Source organism: Rhineura floridana, chromosome 18 (genome assembly GCF_030035675.1).
Source record: "Rhineura floridana isolate rRhiFlo1 chromosome 18, rRhiFlo1.hap2, whole genome shotgun sequence".
NCBI classification, from domain to species: Eukaryota; Metazoa; Chordata; class Lepidosauria; order Squamata; family Rhineuridae; genus Rhineura; species Rhineura floridana.
In genome coordinates this window covers 18,080,522-18,091,653 of record NC_084497.1, presented here as the reverse complement: position 1 = coordinate 18,091,653, position 11,132 = coordinate 18,080,522, and positions in this window count along the sequence as shown.

The window sequence follows — 11,132 nt, the reverse complement described above, 5'->3', positions numbered from 1 at the left end:
GCCTGGACTCTTCCAGATGTTTCTTTTCATTTTATTTATTTATTTTCTCACTTTTATATCTGTCTTTTTTGTTCCATCATGGGACACAAGATGGAGAACACATGATTCCTGGGAAACAGGACTCAAATTCCTATTGTCGCCAGCCTGCATGAGATGTGAGAGTTGGTCTCTCAAATATCTGGAGCGTACCAGGCTGGGAAAGACTCAGCCAACTCCATGAAACCATTGCATCTCGTGTGCTAAAAGTGTTGAAAAGACCCATTCTCTTTTGTCCTTCCAACAGCACTCGGCTTTTCACATACAGACTAGAAGCCCGACATCCCTTCCTAGAAGGTCCACGTGAGCAGACAAAAGCACACAACACTGCAGAGTCCCTTGAGAATCAAAAGGAGTGCTGGTAAGGATGAAAAGGCTGCAATCCTGCTAGGGATGGATGAACCTGTCATAGGGTTGGATAAATCTGTCCATTTTGGTTTCTCTGAATTTTCCGGGTTTAAGTTCACTTCTCCCCATTTCTGTACCAGTTTATGAGGCTACTACCTGACCCCATGAGAGTCTTGTTATGTGGGCACTCCATTCTCTTCTGGGCCTTCAGGAGAGTGTCATCTCTGGACAAGGGAACCCAGCTCCTTCTTTCAGCTGGGGCCAATTTGCGATGGCTAGCTAGGAGAGGCATGCGATGGGGTGAACTTCTCCCTATATTGTGCTGGACATTCTCAGCTGGCCTCCCAGTTAACATCCTAGTTGTTCATTTGGGTGAGAACGACCTCATACAGCGACCTGGTTTAGATCTGTTCTATAAAGTGGTGCAAGATTTTGGATGGATCAGATACAATTTCTCCATCTTCGGGTCATCTGGTCCACACTGCTGGAGCGACAAGTATGGAGGGGGGCAGTTCACCCTAATAAAATTGATTGGGCTAGGCGGGGGGTGAACAGGAGGATTAAGAAGCTTGCCCTAGAAAAAGGGTGGAGCTTCATCTCACATTTGAGGATTTGCATTAATTTTCCCCATTTATTTAGGGATGATGGGATTTACCTCTCTGAACCAGGATGTGATATATCCTTGGAGGATTTGTACAAGGGGTTGGCGGAATAGTTGGGGTTAGTGGGAAGAGCTATATAAGCATGAGCTATGCACCTGTTAAGTCTGGGCAGGTGAGGAATTTGGGGGAGAGCGATGGAGGTATACTGAGGCATTATTGGATAACGACTCCCTTCAGGACTCTTGCAGTCCTCCGGGTCTGTGGGTAACTGGGGTGTGCCCATGTGAACTGTCATGCACATTGGGGTGAAGGTGTGTACAGTGGGTTCATGATGCCCATGGGGGATCCACTCCCAAGGCTCACCTAGCAAGGAGGGAGTCTGAGCCCATATCCTTGCCTGGGGAGCCACAGCTATAAGCTGTGAGACATGCCCAGGAGTCTGGGGGGATTGCATCCCCGCCAGGATAGTTCAATTCCTCACCTGCCCACGTGTCATAATTTGCTGACTGATTCAAAATAGGTTATATTTCATAAATATAACACTTAAGCCAATGCTATGTCTCACGAGTCTTCTTTGCGCATGTGGGGGCAATGGCATTCATACAGTCACATGGAAGCGGGTTTGCCTCCGCCCCACTTAGGCAGGGAGGACTCGGGAATGCCACTCCCAATTGGGTGAAGGAGTCAGGTGATGTGATGTCACGCCTCCATGGGAGGGAATGAATCACTTGTATTTAAGACCGTTCCACCCCCTAATCCTTCCTCCTTGCGTTTGATCACGCCAGCCCTCCCTCCCTAATGAGGTATGGACATTGCTGGTCGCCTGTTACGGCCAAGTAGGATTTTTGGGGGCTGGGCCCTACTTTTTGGAGCCCTTCACGTTTTGCCTACTTTATACTGTTCAGTTAATTTGATTGGCTTTTAGGGAGTGGCATTGCCTGATGTCATGTGATGCAAGTCAACCTGACTCCAGCCGAAGCAGCACAGCTTGCATTTGGCATGGCGTTCCTTTGGCAAGCTTGCAAAGGAATTGTCAGGAGCCAGGGCCGGTCCCAAAGAGTGGCCAGGTAGGGCCCTGGCTGAGGACCCCTGGAGCCACAGAGGCCCCTGAGGGGCCTCTCAATAGGTTGGGGAGGGAGCAGGGCTCTTTTCTGGGATCCACGGGATCCAGTTGCCGTGGATCGCACAGAGGTAGCTTCTTCCACCCCCCGTCTTTCCTGCCTTTTGAGGCTGCATGGGCTGCGCATGCAGGACTGCCATTAACCAAGATGACAGCTGAGGTTTCCCTCAGGGACGGAAACCTCCAGCTCTATCTTGACTGATGGCAGCGATGCATGCAAATAGCAGCCTTTGCAACTGCAAAAGACAGGAGGGACAGACCCAGTCAACCGGCAGGCGGAAAAAACTGCCTTCTTGCAAGAGACAGGTAAGTGCGTGTGTGAGGGAGTGCACACATATGTGTATGAGCGCACATGTGTGTGAGAGCATGTCTGTGTGTGTGTGTGATTGAGCATGTGTGTGTGAGTGTGTGCATGTGTGAGTGCACGTGTTCCACCAGGACACGGGGCAAGCTGGTGCCCAAGGCCCCAGGCATGTCTGGAGTCCTGTCAGGAGCACACTTTAATGATCCCAAATGCTTTTTCCTGTCTTACACCTGATCTCATATGATGTCCAATGAGGGCCATGTGGGGGAAAAAAACTGTCTCATGGGACAAATTAGGAATCCTGGAACGTCTAATTAGGCCTGCAGGCTGGAGGTCCCCCACCCATGCTATAAGCTGGGGGTAGCCAACATGGTTTCTTCCAGATGGTGCTGGATTGCCACACCCTTCATCCCTGAGGATTGGAGATGATGGCTGGGGCTGATGAGAGTTGTAATTCAACAATATCTGGAGGGCACCATGTTGACTACCCCTCCTGTAAGTTGTGGGGTAGGAGCATGTTGCGCCCCCTTTAGCAATGGGAATAACACAGCCAGACACAGGTTTATGGGTGAAGTAAGGCCATAACTTTATTGATAAGAGCAAGTAAAGCGGGGTTGGCATGGCAGTAGGGCAAGGATCCATTTCATTCCAGCAGCCCATGCTGGAGGAATGGTAATCAACCAACAAGCAGTTGGGAACTACCCTTGAGAGTTGGCCTGCTTTAGACCCAAGTGGGGGGTGAACCCAAGGCACCGGTGGTCCCAGTGACCAACCAGTGGGAGGGGTTGTGAGCTGGATGAGGCGGTGCCCCTCCCGAGCTAGGGGCATGGCCATCGTGTACCCCCACTGGGCTCCTTTTGGGAGTCTCCCTTACGATTGATCCTGCCCAATGCCATTTCCGCCTAAAGTTGTGACAGAAGTGAGTGAACGCCTAACAACTGCACAGCTAACCACTGAGGGATAGGCGAAAAAATACCTGTTCAACCATGGGGCCAGATTCGTTGAGAGGAAAAATTCCTATCTGGCCCTGTCAACCAGCAACCTATTTAAACACAGCTCAGTGACACACAAAGAGTGAGGGTGGGTGGGTAAGCTGGCACATGAAGAAAGAGGACGGCTCACAGGAGACTGGGGCCTTGAAAGGCCCGGGTCTGGCTCCACCACTTGGCTGCTCTTGCGAGACTGCCCAGGATTGTGGGTGATCTCGCGAGAGCCATGTCATAGATGGGAGGATTCTAACTCCTTCCTCCCATTGCTGCCTGGGGTGTGCTCCACCCCACAATTAGCGCCCCGTGCAGAGACTCGAGGCTTGTCTTACAACAGTTGCTATCAGAGTTCCAAGTCACATAGCTGGGAAGAATGAAACGGTTCTTGCTATGAAAGAAGCATTTTCCTCTCAGATAAACTAATCACCATCAAGGGAGAACATGTTGTCTTCTTCCGTGGCACCCGTTTCCCTCTCCCCTTCCAAACGGGTGCCGACTCCACTGCAAGTTTTAGGCAGTGTGGATTGCACAGGATATTCTTAAATGCATCGCACCAGCCCACAAAGCCACTCTGTGAGGTGGGATACGTTTCCTCTTCTGGGCATTATTTTGCTGCCTGGGTTGATAGATTTCTTAATTGCAAATAGGGAAAGGTTTTGTTGCCAGAAAAGTATGATATTACAAGGTGCAATGAAATATGACAGGATCCATAATTATTTTTGTTTGAAATTTAGTTTTATTAAACTTATATATCGCTTCACACTACCAAAAAAAGAGGTTTCAAAGCAATATTAAACCATACTAAAAATAAAATAATCAAAACACGTAAGTGCATTAAATGCATAATCAGAATAGAAACATCCAGCCACACCTGGGCAAACAGGAATTTATTTTTATTTATTTATTATTAGACTTTTATGTCTTGGCCTTGTGCTGAAACAATGACAAAGTTGGCACCAGAGAGGTGTCCCTGGAGAGAGCATTCCATGGATGGGGAGTTTCCTCTAAGACCCATTATCTTGTTGCCACCCTCCAGAGCTCCCTTGGTGCAGATGATGCAGATGGCGATGATGACCTCAGAGTCCAGGCAGGTTCATGTGGGAAGGGCAGTCATTTAAGTGGAGAGGCCTCACCACTACACATCCTTGAGCTATAAAGGAGAAGTAGAGTTGTGTGTCATCAGCATACTGTTGACAATACTCTCCAAATGTTCAGATGACCCCACTCAGTGGCTTCATGTAGATGTTAAACAGTATGGGGGATAACACCCAGAGCTTCGAAAAGTTACTTTTTTAAACTACATCTCCCATCAGCCCCAGCCAGCATGGCCACTGGATTGGGCTGATAGGAGTTGTAGTTCAAGAAAGTAACTTTTCCAAGCTCTGATAACACCAAACCTGAAGAACCCCACACTGGAGGCTCCATGGAGATGAACAACATCCTTCAAGCGCCACTTTGTGGAGATGACCATCCAAGTAGAAAGAGAACCACTGCATAATAGTGCCTCTTACTCCTAACTGAGACAATCTCACCAGAAGGATAGAGTGGAAGATGGTATCCAAAGTTGCCAAGACATTAAGCAGAATCAAGACACACATTCTCCCCCTGTCTCTTTCCCTACATGAGCCATCCTACATTTGCCACTGGCCTACAGTTATTCAGATCTTCTAAGTTCAATGAGAGTTTCCTAAGGAGTAATCTCATGATTGACTCTTTCAGACAGCCTGGGGCCACTCACTCTCCGAGTCCATGCCAGCTCTCTCACAGATGCTATCAGCTATGAGGGGGCAAGGGAAAGAACCACAGTGGTCACCTGTCCAAGCACCTTGACCACATCCTTAAGCCTTAGCCTCTGAAACTCATCCATGAACACCTGACCAGGCACCACTGTGGGCATCTGGAAATTAACCTGCTGTGATAGTGGAGCCTAAATCCCTATGGATCCATGCAACTTAAAAAAATATATTATTACATTAGTAGCCCACCTTTCCTCCAAGGAGCTCAAGATGGCATATGTGCTCCTCTCCTCCATTTTATCTGCACAACTACCCTGTGACGTAGATTAGGCTGAGAGGTACTGATTGGTCCAAGGTCACCCAGTGGGTTACAGGGCTAATTGGGGATTTGAACTCTGCTCGTCCAGGTCCTAATCCAACACTCTGGTCACTACATAACATTGGCAAATATGTCACAGGGAACTACTGAGGTTACTACCATCTCCTTCAGGCCAATATGTAAAAAGTCTCAGACCACCCTCTAATGCTGCACTGGATGAGACACTGATGACATAATGGAGTAAGAGACATCAGTCTATTTTGCCGCCTTCAGTGCCACAAAGTAGACTGGACAACGGACACACACTAGTGTCGAGCCACAAAGGAAGGGGGGGGAAATCACATAATGCTGAAAGAAATTTTTTTTTCTTTGGAAAGCCCAAAGCATTTTGGCCTCTAAAATGTTTGGCCAGCTATATTAGAGGCCAAAATGCTTTGGGCTTTCCTAAGAAAAAAAATTTCTTTCAGCATTATGTGATTTTGAGGTGAAAATACAGCATTAAAATACAAGTACTTCATAGATCACAAAATAATCATTGGAAAATATTTTGTAAATACTTATATAAAATTGTCTGTAGAGATCTCTAACAGCAAAAATGCTCAAATTTATAATTTAATCTAATTTAGTTTAAAGAGGAAAACTGAATACATACACATTATATATATATTGCAAAGCCTGCAACTTCAGGTGTTCCTAATTTGTCATCCCAGGAATGCATGAGACCATAAACAAAGAGTAAAGAAGGGATAGTCTGAAATTCCAGTTCCCCATTAAGCCCATCAGGGGTCAGTTTTTAATTCTAGCATCCATGCCATCTCTTTTCTTAGGAGAATATTGTTGTTTTCTTTATTTAAATATTTCCAAGACCCCAAACTTGAAATCTGAAGGAGAACAATTGCATTCTGTGAAATGCTCAACCAAAGCTCCCTCCAATCTCTTATTGCTGATATTGCTGAGATGTTCACCTATGTGTTTCTTAATATTTTTAGATGTTTTTCCCACATTGACTTTTGGCCCCCTGGCAGTTGTGCTGTGAGGTGCCGCAGGATACCATAGGAGGCCCCTGGGAGCGGTTATCAGGAGATTTCGGGTGAGGTGTCAGCAGTACACTGATGATACCCAGCTGTATTCGTCTGAAACATCTGAACTGGGAGAGGCCGTGCAAGCCCTTGACTGCTGCCTGGACTCGGTGGTGGGCTGGATGAGGGCCAATAAACTGACTCTGAATCCTAGCAAGACAGAGACACTGTGAGTCGTCATTGTCGTCGTCATCTTCTTCTTCTTCTTCTTCTTCTTCTTCTTCTTCTTCTTCTTCTTCTTCTTCTTCTTCATTAAATTTATATTCCAGAGTGGATTTAAATTTATATTCCAGTAGGAACCCAGGGTGGCAAACAAAAGCACTAGAAACACTTTTAAACATCATAAAAACAGACTTTGTGTGTGTGTGTGTGTGTGTGTTACCTGCCATCACGTCGATTACGACTTATGGCGACCCTATGAATCAGCAACCTCCAACAGCTTCTGTTATAAATCACCCTGTTCAGATCTTGTAAATTCAGGTCTGTGGCTTTCTTTGTAGAATCATGATGTGTCCAAAGTACGATAACCTCAGTTTCATCATTTTAGCTCCTAGTGATAGTTCTGGTTTAATTTGTTCTAACACCCAATTATTTGTCTTCTTCACAGTCCATGGTATGTGCAATGTTCTCCTCCAATGCCACACTTCAAATGAGTTGATTTTTTCTCTTATCCGCTTTTTTCATTGTCCAACTTTCACATCCATACATAGAGATCGTGAATACCATGGTCTGAATGATCTTTGACTTTAGTGTTCAGTGATACATCTTTGCATTTGAGGACCTTTTCCAGTTCTCTCATAGCTGCCCTCTCCAGCCCTGGCCTACTAATTTATCGACTATTTTCTCCGTTTTGGTTAATGACTGTGCCAAGGTATTGATAATCCTTGACAAGTTCAATGTCCTCATTATCAACTCTGAAGTTACATAAATCTTGTCATTACTTTTGTCTTCTTGACGTTCACCTCCTGTCCTGCTTTTGTGCTTTCCTCTTTAACTTTCATAAGCATTTTTTTTCAAACCATTAGTTGTTTCTGCTAATAGTATGGTATCATCTGCATATCTTAAATTATTGATATTTCTCCCTCCAATTTTCACACCTCCTTCATCTTGGTCCAATCCCTCTTTTCATCTTATATGTTCTGCATATAGATTAAACAAATGGGGTGATAAAATACACCCTGTCTCACACCCTTTCCAATTGGGCACAAGTAGGTTTCTCCATATTCTTTCCTTTGAGTAGCCTCTTGTCCAGAGTATAGGTTGAGCATCAGAAAGATCAGATGCTGTACTACCTCCATTTCTTTTATAGCACTCCATAGTTTTTCATGATCTGCACAATCAAAGGCTTTGGTGTAATCTATAAAACACAGGGTAATTTTCTTCTGAAATTCTCAATATATTAAAACTAAACGTCTTTTAAAACATCATTTTTAAAAAGCTTTAAAAATATATTAAAAAGCAATTCCAACACAGACGCAGACTTGGATAAGGTCCCTACTTAAAAGGCTTGTTGAAAGAGGAAGATCTTCAGTAGGCGCCAAAAAGATAACGCAAATGTTGCCTGCCTAACATTTAAGGGGAAGGAATTCCAAAGGGTAGGTGCCACAACACTAAAGTTCTGCTTCCTATGTTGTGCAGAATTGAGCTCCTGATAAGATGGTATCTGTAGAAGGCCCTCACCTGCTGAGCCGAATGTTTAACTGGGCATATAAGGGATAAGACAATGTTTCAGGTATCCTTGTCCCAAGCTGTATACTGATTTGTACACCAAAACCAGTACCTTCAATTTAGCCCTGTAACTAATGGGCAGCCAGTGCAATTCTTTCAGCAGAGGGGTGACATGTTGGTGATACCCTGCCCCAGTGAGCAGGTAGACCACCACATTTTGCATCAGCTGCAGCTTCCAGACCAAGCTCAAGGGCAGCCCCACATAGAGCACATTACAGTAATCCAGCCTGGAGGTTACCAGTGCATGGACAACAGTGGTCAGGCTATCCCAATCCAGAAATGGCCACAGCTGTCTTACCAGCCGAGGCTGCTGAAAGGCACTCCTAGCCACTGAGGTCGCCTGGGCCTCTAGTGACAAAGATGGATCCAGGAGCACCCCCAGACTATGGACCTGCTCTTTCAGAGGGAGTATGACACCATCCAAAGCACGCAACTGACCAATTATCCAAACTCAGAAATCACCAAACCACAGCACCTCTGTCTTGCTAGGATTCAGATTCAATTTACTGGCCCTCATCCAGCCCACCACCGAATACAGGGTTGGTGGTTAATTTCGGATAATTGGATGTTTAGTGTTGTGGCACCTACATTTGGAATTCCTTCCCCTTAAATGTTAGACAGGCATCATCTCTGTTATCTTTTTGGTGCCTACTGAAGACTTTCCTCCTTCAAAAAGCCTTTTAAGTAGAGACCTTATCCCAGTCTGCATGTGTGTTGGAGCTGCTTTTTAAGATGTTCTTAAAACTTGTTTAAAAAGATGTTTTTACAGATGTTTTGGTTTCATATAATTTAAATTCTGGTTTTAATATGTTTTAGAGTGATTTTAGTTTTTTTCTTTGCTGCCTTCAACTCCTACGGGGAGGAAGGATGGAATATAAATATAAATATAATAAAAGCTTCTAACAGTTGCACTGAATTGAATACAGTGTCACAGGTGGAAAGGTGTTTCAGAATGTATCTTTTGCAGTCGACAGGATTTTTGAACTCTGTCATCTTGCACATGAATCTACAGTAAACACAATGACCACATGGGTGATATCCCTTAAGTTCATTTGTAATATGAGTCTTTGTGCTTGGTTGCCAAACTCTCAGGGCATTCAGATACCTCGATATGCCGAGACTGTTGGGATCCATGCCACAATTTCTTTCAGAATTTGTAAGGGGCCAACATGTTGGTCTGCTTTCTGTAGAAGATGCAAGAGAACGTGGACTAGCTTTACTTCCTACAGTACTCAGTGCCTCTCTCACCTCGTTTCTTCTTGTCTGGGAAAAAGGTGTGTAAGAAGTGTTGTAGCTCTACCAGATAATCTGAGCAGCAAAGCTGGTCTACCTTCCAACACAGCTGCGCAGGGCAGGGAGCAAGGAGGCTATTCTGATTCTTTCCTTCCATCACATGTTGGAGACAGTGCCACCTTTGGTTCCAGGTTTGCCCACCATTGGTTTCAAACCCTGAACAATTTGTTTCCATGGGTCATCAGCCCTTTATATATTGAAAAGCTTCCCCACCCCAGTTCAAGAGGCATCTGGTTGGCTACAGTTGGAAACAGAATACTCGATGAGATGGATTTTGCCCTTGACTGGGCAAGTGATTTTTTTTTTTATGGTTCTTGATTTCTGCACACAACATGAATCGATTCACCGGTGTGTGGGATGAAAGTGGGGGAGATAAACATACATTGTCTGCTTTATAATTGATATAATCCTCTCCACTGCCAAAAGCAGCCTCTCTCCCCCACTGTCTGCTGCCCTCCAGATGTTTACAGGCTACAGTTATTGGATCTCCTTGGAGCATGGAAGCTGTACTTCTGAAGGGCACCAGGTTGGGGAATGCTTTTCTAAAGGGAGATATATATATATATATATATAATTAAGTTCAGGCTCTAAATTTGCTTAACTCCACCGGTGCCCAGGCACTGAAGGAGGAAGGCAGCTGGGTACATTAGGAGTCAGTTCAAGATCCAGCTCTTTAACTGGATAGTCCTTGCTTCATCCAAAGCTTTCGTTTCATCTCATCACCAGGTGTGTCTGTCCTATCTCATGCATCTGTAATGCAGACATCATTTATTTTTAAAAAACCTCAATACAATAAATGTAAGCACTGCGTGCAGCTAGCAAAAGTGGAGACAACAGGTGATGTGGGAGTTGTTGCTACACAAAGAATCACTGTAAGTAGGTAAACGGGAGCAAGGTGTGCAGGAGGAGGCGTTGCTACATAATACGGTCAATGCATTTCTTTCCATTCCTTCCATCCATATCTGGCTAACTATATATGGATTTTTACATTGCACTTGAGGGAGGAGGAAAGAGTCCATTCTTTTTGAAGAATGCAAAGGAATATGGAGTGGACCCCAACCGCATTGCCATTGGTGGGGACAGTAGTGGAGGAACATTTGCTGCTGTTGTTTGTCTAGGAAGGACTTGCAAAAGGAGAACCTAAACTAAGCAAATACCTCTCTGGAGTCAACTAGTGGCAAGGGTTGTCTATAAATCCAGGCTTTTTACCAATTCCCCTTGGAAAGGTGAAATGGAGCTGATTCAGGGCCTCTTGCTTGTGGCAACAGGAGTTACAGCAGCTGGTTTTCTGTCGCTGCTCTCATGCGCAGTTTAGTTTGATCTCTCCAGGAGCAGGATTCCCTCTGGACTGGACCATCCATTAGAGCTTCGAGCCCTCCACTGCTTCTGCATTATGATCTTCGGTTTAGTAAGTTTTGACAATGATTTTGGTAAGTTTACTACCATCTAAAAGCGAAGGCAGCCAAATATTTGAACTTAGTTTTTGGTGACTTCCTTGGACTCATCATGTCACTTGGCTCCACTGTCAATGATGGTGAGATGGATGAGGATATTATATATATTCCTCCCCACCCCCAAAGA